General features: G+C 30.2%; 1 pseudogene; it reads left to right on the top strand.

Annotated features, from left to right (window-relative positions):
* The first annotated feature begins 4,136 nt into the window (after positions 1-4,136).
* On the top strand, positions 4,137-4,255 carry LOC112481395 (annotated as a pseudogene).
* Positions 4,256-11,252: the final 6,997 nt, after the last annotated feature.

Genomic DNA, 11,252 nt, shown 5'->3' with positions numbered 1-11,252 from the left:
AATATATGTATATATTTTGATACATGTATGGATATGATATGAATATACATTATACTCCTAATTATATACTATATCATATATTTTATAACATACATTACAATGTATTACATTATCTATAATACTAATAATATACATTATATGTATGTATATAACCAGTTTTTATCCACTGTAACCAGAAAGCATTCAGTATCAAATTTCTCTTGGATTAAGTTACTATTTTAATTATGTCATATACAATTTATAAAAATAATATTACAAATTTTGTTAATTATTAATATAAAAAGTAAAGTTATCAATTAGATATTTTAAAAAATAAAATTACTAGACCAAAGTGAATGTGAGAAAGTATTAAAAGTATACGAACTGACAAGAAAAGTCCAATATATTGATAAAATGGTAATTTTTAAAAGAGAAATAAGATGATTTTAATACTTCACATTGCACGAACATCTAATTTTTTTTAATCTATAGAATTATATAATATAAACATAAATTCTAAGAAAAATAGTTCAGAATTAAGCAAAATTTTTAGCAACTGAGCTAAATTGACTACATTACTTCAGCGAGGCACTCTTAACCTTTCTAACAGGAAAAATAAGATAGTTTTGTTATGCTGCATTCTAACAGCATTTAAAAAAATAAACAAAATTATGTCAAAACTTAATGATTGAAACTAATTTGAGAATATATTGCAAATATTCATTGATCCAATGCTAAGTATTTGGAATAGCTCCAGTGAACACATAATAACTATAATACCAATCCTTATTTAGATTTTGTTTTCTTAAGTTAAAAATATATACATTTTGTTTGGGAAATAATGATTGCTAGATCATACCTAATTAAGGGAGATAACAGATTTAACTTTGTGTCTTAGTCTGTTTGTGCTGCCACAACAAAAATCATAGACTGGGTGGCTTAAACAACCAAAATTTAGTTTCTCACATTTCTGGCGAGATTATAATCAAGGTCCTGGCTAACTTATTTCTTGGTAAGGCTTCTCTTCCTGGCTAGCAGATGGTCTTCTAGTTTCAATCCTCACATGGTGAAGAGCTAGTGCTCTGGTGTCCCTTTCTCCTTCAAGAATACCAGCCCTAACAGAATAGAGTCTCATTCTTATGACCTCATTTAACTTTTACGACCTCCTCACAGGCCTTATGTTCAGATATAGTCACATTGGGGATTAGGACTTCAATATATTGATTTGAAAAGGATATAAACAGTCAGTGTAACATTACAGAATCTAAAAATTCCTCTTATCTCTGTATTACATTAATTTTTTTCTTAATTGTGAGCATAAATAACATGATTGTTAATTTTGGAAATGTACCACATGATATTTACAGTCATGTTTGCTTTCACAATATTTCTTCTGTAGCTTGACAAAAGGGAGATATTTGTCTTTTTTCATTTTTATTTTGGTTCTCATTTAATTGTCACTTTTTTAAGAGGTACAAATATGCTAGACATGGCCTCTATTCATTCAATTAACAATTTAAAAAATTTATGCTTTTGGATTAAATGAGAAACATTACAAGTGAAATATATCATCATAAGAATCTCATTTCAGTAATTTTGTTGTAGAAGATTGATGCAACAATAGGGTACTTAATCAAAGGTAACTTTGCTGGCCATGACAATGCCTGTAATTGTAAATGCTGGATAAGTTAGATAAACAGATATCTTTACTTTTTAGTTAAAGGTTTTAATAAATCCTTTAACTATATCATTTTTAAATAGAAAGTGAAAATTAGCCTATGAGTTCATATTATTGATAGGCAACTTTTCTTCTAATATTTAAACTAGGAAAGTAAAAAATACCTAGCACATTGAGTAAAATCTATGGCATTGTAAACTATCTGAGACACATCTTTAAGGATTCCTGGTGATAGATGAGCCTTAAAAGGGTTACTGATTTTTAACCTATAGTTAAATCACTCTATCTCATTCTGTGTTCAGCATTTATTAAATATATTGAATGAAAAAGTATCAAGATAGTAAGGATAAATTCAGAAGTGTTTGTCTTTTTATTAATTTCTTTAATTATTAATTTCTTTAATTCATTAATTTCTTTAATTTTTATTGTCTGTATATTTTGACATGAGCAATTTATGTTATTGTATTTTAAATTTCACACATAGGAAAAAGTACTACTGTTCTTGATTTGAGGACTTCTTAAACATTTTTACTTTGAACATTGGCTTTAAACAAAACAGTTTATCATTGTTCTTTTCTCATCTTTTGGAGTTCATTATTATAACAGAAATATGTATTTTTGATATTACAATATACTATGGACATTTTTCTTATGAATTAACTGTCTAATATTCAGATAAAGGGAATCACATGTTTTATGTTTTAACTAAAGAGATCAATGTATAAATTAAACTTTATTTATATTGGCCATTTATTTGAAACAATTTTATATGAAATAATGTGTGCAAAGTGTTTGCTGAACTTTAGAGATTTTAACATTTCTAAATACAATAATAGAAAGGTACCCTTAGTAAAAGTATGTAGTTTTCTGAAAATATCTACACTATTTTAATACTTCTTTAATTCTGAGATAAACATTTTAAATCAAACTTGTTTAGCTAATATAAAGGATGAATATTTTTTAATTATAACACTTTATTGAATAAAATGCTAATGTTTGTAAATGAAGAAAGTTGTTTCCTGAGAAAAGTATATTATTAAACATTAAATGTTCTCCTTCTTTAGCATATTTCACATCTATTTCTATGCAAGAAATTTTATGCTTTTTTGTGAAAATCGTTGTATTTTTTGGTGATTTTCATTTATAGTTCAAGCCACTAAGTGAATGTGATCTAAGAAGTTAAATTGTCATTTTGATCATCTGTCTGAATTTCCTATAAAAGACATATTGAGTACATCAAATCATTTCAAAATTATCTCTTTTTCTCTTAGTTTTTCTTTCTTTCACTATCTACTTTTTAAAAAATTTAATCTTGTTCATTATGGATTTATTTTTTATTTGGCTTAAATATATTTAGGATATAGGATGCTATTTTACAATTTATTTTGGTGCTTCTTTAAAATTATTTGATGTAGTAAAACATCTGTTTTCATACTTTTCTTATAATATTTAACTAGGAAAGTAAAAAATACAGGTATTGATAATCACAATGCAGGAGAATCAATTAATGTGTGTGTATGTGCATATTGCAGAATGACTTTTGTTCTCGTTGCATAATTTAATGATAGTAATCATTTTTTTCTAGTTTGCTTTACGGTTGAAAGAAAAAGGTAAAATGTTTTGTATAAAATTTCCTGAAACACAGTTTATATTACTTATTCCACAAAGCTAATTATACCTTGGTTAACTTTGTTTTAAGCCTATGGTCTTATGAGGTTTTCTCATCTTTGCTATAAAAATTGTGCGTAAAGAGTCACTCACTCCTAATTTGTAAGTTGTAATTTATATAGCATAGACCAAACAGGGTACATGTAATCTTAAAAAAAACCAAAAATCTTCTTTAATAAGCCAACTTATGTTTAGAAAGTAGGAGAAAACTGGATTTATATTTATATTAGTTGTTTTCACTTTGAGTAAATAATTTTTGCCTAAATCCAGAAAATAGTAATTTCTCAAGCTTAAGTGAACCAGTGTAGACTTTAACTTTTGTGAAAACTCATTAATTACTTTTAGGAAAAAGTAGGTATATGTTAAAGCAGGGACCAAAGTATTTTAAAATTTAAAATTGATTCATGCCATATTCTAGGAACAAGATGACACAATTTTGGTCAGCAAAATTTCAAACAAATGAAGGAAATAAATAAGTTTAAAAAATGTGTAAATTCGAGGTGGATTTGAGTGTGGTAGTTAGAAATTCTTCTTAGAAAGGATAACACTGAGGCTAAAGCTTAAAAGATGAAGGGTAAATAGATTTTGGTTAGTGAATAATGGAATTTTAGGCAGATGAGAAAAAATGAGCTATGTATGTGAGAAAGTTTGAGAAAACTTATTGAAGAAAATGCTAATAGTTCTAAACAATTATCATTTTCATCAGGAGAAGTGAGAAATAAAGTTGAAGAAGAAAATGAAGATCAGAGGATGAAGAGCTTTTTATGTTAGGAACAAAGTTCTGAATTGTATGCAAATGTGATATGATTGCATCTATGGCCATGTCATCCTGAACAAGCCCGATCCCATCTGATCTTGGAAGCTAAGTGGGGTTGGGCCTGGTTAGTACTTGGATGAGAGACCACCTAGGAAGACCAGGTGCTGTAGGCATAAACAATAAAAAAATAAGGGATTGTAAGCTGACAAGGTCCTTGAAATCTGTGAGGTCAACCAAGGGTTGCCTCGCCTAAAAAAAAAATGTGATATGGTCACATTTGCTTAATTTAATGGTGACTGCAGAGTTATGAAAGATCAGAGAGGATTCTCTCTAGTATTTTAGCAGATAGATGATATGGTTAGTGCCTACATAGCATAGTAGCACAAGGAAAGGTAATGATGGAGTAGTTTACAAATCTGTTTGAAGTTAGTAATAAGATTTAGGAAATTAGAAATTATCAGTGGTCCAGTGTAGTATAAGTGCCTAAAAATTAGCTTCTTTCATTGTAATATAAGAGTCTGACATTAAGTTTTTCATTGCCCAGGCATCCATATCAAAGGCATCTATTTCAAAGACATCCAACTCATCTGAAATAAATGCATCGACAGCTATACAACTAGGTAAAGAGCCAGGCTGTCCCACCCATGAAAATTCCCTTTTAAACAGCTCTGGCTGACCTAGATAACTGATCATTTGAGTGACTTGCTTTTCACTTTCAGCACTTTAATTCCCAATTACGGGTTTGCTTTTTTTTTTTAATTTTATTTTAATCGTTTCAAGTATACAGTACATTGGTTAGACATTTACATAGTTTATAAAATGATCCTCTTTCTTTCCTTTGGTCTTCCACCTAGCCAATACATTAATGCTAACTGCATTCCCTATGCCGTGCTCTCCATCCTTGTGACCATCCATCAACTACTAATTTGTACTTCTTTAACCCAATTATGTTTTAAATTCACCAATGAAGAGTACATTTGCAAAATCTCAGGCACTTCTCCACACAACTCAATCCCAATAAAGGCAGAAATATAGGTCTGTGCTTGTGCTCATGCTCGCTCTCTTTCTCTCTCCTTCTTTCCCATCTTCGTTCCCTCTCTCTTTCTCCCTCCCTCCCTGTGACATCTCTGTGTGGCCCCGAGTGCTCAATGTATTCTCCAGAAACTAATAAATCCTGTCTTCTCAAGATTCTGTGATGATTATTGCTGAGGTGGGTGCATCTTGAAATCATAACAAGAACCTCTAAGGCTGTTCCAGCCACAACATTGGCTCTGGTCGGGGAAATGTCTGTGGGGACATCCAGTCCTAGGGCCCAGGTGAGTGTCCCCCAGCATTTCTAGTTTATTGACATGAAGACAACCAGGCAAATTGCTGACTTGGACCAAAAGGATTAAACATAGGGCTGCCTATATTAATGGTGTCCAACATTTAATAAAATGCAAACCAGTTTCCTCAACCATATTGGTCAATAGTACTCCTCCCCCTAAAACTGATGAACTGATGAGATTTGTAATTTAAAAATGAATCATGGGTGAGTGGGTATTGATAATAGCTCTAATTTTAGATAAGAGGAGCAAAAAGAGTCTTTGTATTTACTGTGGTGGATATAATTATTATGTTTTGCTCTTCACTTCCTTTTGTTATTGATTTATTCATTAATGCTCTTTATCTTCAGACTTTTTAGTAGTTCCCAAGAGTATTCATCCTCGTCTTGCTGATGTTCACTTTAGCCAGGAGACTTCCTTTTGTCATTGGAATGTCAGTGGTTCAAGCATATGACTTAAACTAGGCAAGAAATTTGCACTGACCTTTTATACTTTTTCAGTCTATCTTGCCTATCACTCTTGTTCTAATATTTGGCTCAAAAAAATTTACAGAAGTAAGCGTTACTTTGATAACTTCAGTATAAAATGAAAAAGTCTCCAGGACAGTGATCTTTATATATTTATATTTCCAAGTAGTCTCCAAGGATTATTTAACATTATATTCTTTATAAATTATCTGGTTGTTGTATAAAAAAATATTGTTACCCAGCTGTTGAAAATCTGTGATGCTGTTCTTTACAAAGTAAAAATTTTATCTTTAAAATATAAAATCATATTTATAGTGTCATGACATTCTAGCAAAACATCATGTTATGCTGCTATATTGATTTCACTGAAAGTATCTTAACTTGTCAACAATAGCAATTATTATAAGATATGCCAGAAATTTGAAGATATCACATCTATAAATTTAGTTTAGACTCACCAATGATTAATTTGGTTTAGTTGAAGGTTAAGTGTACCAATAGATTCTGTAAACAGTAAATACTTAACCAGGAGATTAAATTCTTCATAATATTTAATATTCTCAAGAGCTAAGGGAATTTATCAAGGACATTAAATTTAAAATGACATATAAATGACTATTTTCCTGTTATATTGCAATATAAAAGAAAAAAAGAGAATCACCAGGAAAACTTCTAAACATATCTCTTGGGTTACCTCTATTATCACTATAAGAATTAACCATTATAACCAAGACAATTTTATTTCCTAAGGCTGCATTCCTAAAATTTATTGCATTTCACTATTCTATTATCTGTTTCATGGATGAACATTTTCACAACAGCGTTTGCTAAAGTGTGAGCAAATTTCTAAAAAAAATTATGTTAATTAAATTACAGTCAAAGCATACACGTAACAGTGATTACTGAAGAGCTAACATGGCTAAAATGATTCAGTTTTGTTATACGTTAGTATCTTTTCTTTCTCATTTCTGATTTATATGTCATCACCTCTTGCCTATCTAACCTGGCTCAAACTCTCTTTTGCTCATGTGTTTGAGTTTTGGGCTAGTAGATAACTTTTGTATAAAATAAATCCAAGAATCTCTAAGTCATTTGAAACTACTCTCCTAAAGTGAAAAGAAGAATAAAAACTTTTTTTAAATAGACATTACCTTTATGTTAAAGAATTAGAAATGATTTGATATTTTTCTCCTGTACATTTTTCCAGATTTCTCTAAACTTCTATAGCAAACATGGTAATTTTGTTATCTAAAAAGTCCATACATATTCAAAAACATGTATCTCTGGAAAAGTTTATCTACAGTTTGTTTCAGGTTCCCCTGTTTTTTGCCACCCTTTTTCTAAGTTTATTTCCTTTTTAATTGCAACCTCCTACTTATATAATTCTTCAAAAGTTGTACAACCATCCCATTTGTTAGCTAACATTTTTTAAAAAGTGTAATTATCTCAGTTCTTAAAATATTGATTTATCCATTCATGAGGATGGCAGATGTTCTATTGCTGAGAATATTTAAAACCATAAATTACCTTGAGGGGCTAGGATTCTAAGTCTCCAGAGATCATTTGCTACCTCCTCCTATTTCCCTTCCACCTCCAAATGGACCAGAGCTCACATACAAAATGTACTTGAATTTGGTCTAACTTGCCATTTATCCAGTGATTTACTATTGAACATCCTTGAATAAATGCTCATTTTTAGTGCAACTCTCAAAGCTTCATGATCCCAGGATCAGCTAAATTTTTAACTGATTCTGCTAGGCAGTCACAGCCCTGTGTTGTCCAGCCAAAGTGTTAAGTTGCCACCTGTTAGCTACACACTGAATTCCCTTGTCTAGATCCCTCACTAGCTAAACATCTGGCTTAGTGTTAGCATGGGTAGCCTAGAGGGTGTTGAATCTTACATTATTTTGGTTTTCATACAATATTCTGAATTGATAAATAAATTCCAGAGTAGCACTTCTAAATTTTTCAAAACATCTATGTAAAATTGAATTTATATAATGCCCATAAAAATAAAATATACAAAAGAATTGTGCTCTATTTATGTTGTACTGCAATAAAGAGATCACCATATTTAACAGCCTGATCAAGACAGCTTCTATATCAATAATCCATCGCAAAATAAAATTTTATGCTGTGGTTTTTCAATATATTCTCATAAAATTTTATGTTGTGATTTTTCTTTATTAAAACTTTAAATACATCACATATAAGGAATATTTTATCTGCATATAGTTTTTAACTACCCTATATCATGAATATTAGTTATTTATTCTGAATATATACATTTTGGTAATTAAAATGTATTTTATTAAGCAATAAATTATTATGATAATAGAGAGTAGATGTTTATCTTAATCTTGTTATTTCTTTGTTTATTTTACAAGGCTGTATTGGTAGCCTTCCTTATTTTTCTTCAAATTTAATTGACTTATATAGCAAAAGCTTGTCAAACACTGATATACCAGTAATATCCATTACCATTTAGTATTTACAAAGGAGAGGATAGGCATACCTAATTAAAATCATGGGTAAACTCAATAATTCATATTTGATTTTGTACTATAGTAAATGTGTATGCATGTATTAGCTGTAAACCACAGACTCAGTGATAATCTGTTGGTTGACTACAAAAGAACATGTTTAAAAATTGTAAAGATGAAACTTTCTTTTCCAGGAAGATAAAGTAGTTGTGTTTTTCCTATTCCTTTTGCAAAATACAACTATAACATAAAACAAATGTCAATTAATCCACAATATAGTTGTACCTTGACTTTATCAATGTTAATATTCTGGTTGTGATAATATACTTCAGTTTTGTAAGGTATCGCCATTGGGCGAAACTGAGTAAATGGTACACAGGATTTCTCTGTATTATTTATTATGTAAGAACGAACACAAATCAAGAGGCTTTTTTCTCTCTGTTGATAATCTCTAATTTCTGTGGGAAAGTAGGAGCCTAATTTGGAGGGCTCCTTGCTCCTTATTGCAAAAATACCTGCTGCCATAGGGGTGTGAGAAAATTTGTTCTTCCTCTGGAAAAAGACAATTGGCCAACAAAAAATGGTCACCCCAACTAGCATGTAAATTTAGGATGAACTATGTATGACAAATAGTGATGTCGAAATCTTTTACTTGAGGACAAGTTATTGTTTATCTTTTTAAAAATGTATGTAATTGGTATGTAATGTATGTATGTATGTGCCTGACATATAAAAAAGTGAGATTTTTTTCTGTCTTTACAGTTTCTTAGCTGATTGGCTGTGATGTACATCATATTCTGATTTAATGCTTATGTAATATTAAAACTGTGATTTTTTCTTTAGTGCCTTTGTAGAGAGGTTTTCTGGTTTGGGAGAAGATTTTCTTTTTAAAATATATTTCTTCTAAACAAAAATGCATATAATTCTACAATTTTCAAAAAATAAAAAGTTTAAATTAAAAATAAAAAAAATATGGTTTTTGAAAACAAAACCTGCATTAAATAATTGGAAAATAGACAAAAACCATTAAGTATATTAATTATTAAAGAAAAGAAGAAATGTCAAAATTTTATTAGCCTTAGTAAGTAAGATATGGCATTAGGTAAATGTAATATTTAGATTTGAAAACTAATTTTTTTTTAGAATACGTTTGTTTCACATGAAACATTTAGGGTATGCAGCTCCTTTTGTAGTTTTTGTTTTTACTATTTAAGTTTGGAAATGATGCCACATTTTTGTATTTCTTTAATCAATGTGTTCTCTTCGGTGAAATATATTGCATTATATATTGATGTGTGTATCAACATATATTGATATGTATTACACTTACACATACAAACACATAAATAAGAGGGGGTGGAAACCATAGCCTTTGCATTCTCTATAGCCTCTACGGAGAGATCCTAAGCAGCAAAATCTTGGTGTTGTGATATACAGAAAAGGAAAAGGGTATTAAATCTTTTTTTTTTCATGGTATTACTTTGATTATTAAAATCTGTTCCAGGTATACATATTGAAAATATTTTCTTTTGCATTCTTGCTGAAAATAGATACAGTACTTTAGAGAAATTGTACTAATCCCTTCAGTATGTTTAATGTACATATATATATACACGTGTGTGTATTTTGATCTGTAGCTCTACGTGCATTTTATATACAGCTACAGACATACGCACACAAACATATATATATATATATATATACACATGACTGAGAACCTGTGCATGTGAGTACATAATCACAAGCACACGTCTGGGAAACACTGCTGGTGATGGGTTTAAGCAGCATTTTCTTTGTTTTCTAACATTGTTTTCTACTCTTCTTAGTTTGGTAAAGGAATCCTTGTTTTTGGAAACACCAAGTTACCCTAATGAAGCTCTAAAACATGAAATGCTTGCCTCCCTCTTCTAGCCATAATAGCAGAAGCATAAAATCATCATGAATAATAGTTCATAATTATATGACGAACTGAAACAATCAGAAGGGGTTGCTTCTAATTGTATTTCCTTTGGAAGGATCTCTCTTTATGTACCATGGACCTATCTGAATGGGATGCAGAGAAAGATTTCTCTTTAAAAAAGGTGCTACTTTATACATCTCCATACTTATAGCCACAGTAACGGGGGTCATTTGTTTTTTCTTAAAAACTTAAAATCAATGGGCCTTGATTACTGGTATGGGGATTTAACTAAAAGTCAAAAACCCATTAAAACCTAAGGTAGCTGCTAATATTTTATATCCTGGAAATTTTTTAGGGTAGTAACCAATACAAGAAATTTCTTGTAATTATTGTTTTAAACTGGAGCCCATCCCTGTGCTTTATATCTTGACCAACAGGCCTTGGTGTTCTGTCCTATCTTGTACTTTTAATCATTCAAAAGCTTCAATCTTTGTTTTCGGTGGCTCTAAAGTAGAGCTAATTTTCCCCATGACACAAAGTTCATTCCATTGAGTTACACTTTACAATAGAGTGTATATTTATTGTCTTCCTCAGGGAGAAGAAAATTGTTTCATACGTGTACTCAGATGACAACATTTCTTTACAATCCAGAAAATGTTACAGTCCCACTTTTATCTTTAGATTCTTGATGGCAGCTGTCACACAGGAATTCTTCAATTTGAAACAGGTTACTAAATTTCCATTCAATAATGTACATGGTTCTTTGTATATTAGCTGCTCTAGCATGCCAGCTATGAAAGATAACGATCTGACAACAAAATTGTATGCTTTATCTTTTTTTGCTTCAGATGGACCAATGTGAATATGATTTTTTCTTATACTTACTTGAACTTACTGAAGGTACCTAGCTATAGCCAGCAAAATAGTATCTTGGCTTTTTTTTTTTTTTTTTTTTTTTACTGCATTTTTAGCGCGCCACTTTTTCTGGGCAAGCA

This window comes from Pteropus alecto, unplaced genomic scaffold, assembly GCF_000325575.1.
Source record: "Pteropus alecto unplaced genomic scaffold, ASM32557v1 scaffold72, whole genome shotgun sequence".
Lineage (NCBI taxonomy): Eukaryota > Metazoa > Chordata > Mammalia > Chiroptera > Pteropodidae > Pteropus > Pteropus alecto.
This window is presented reverse-complemented; position numbering and strand designations above follow the sequence as displayed.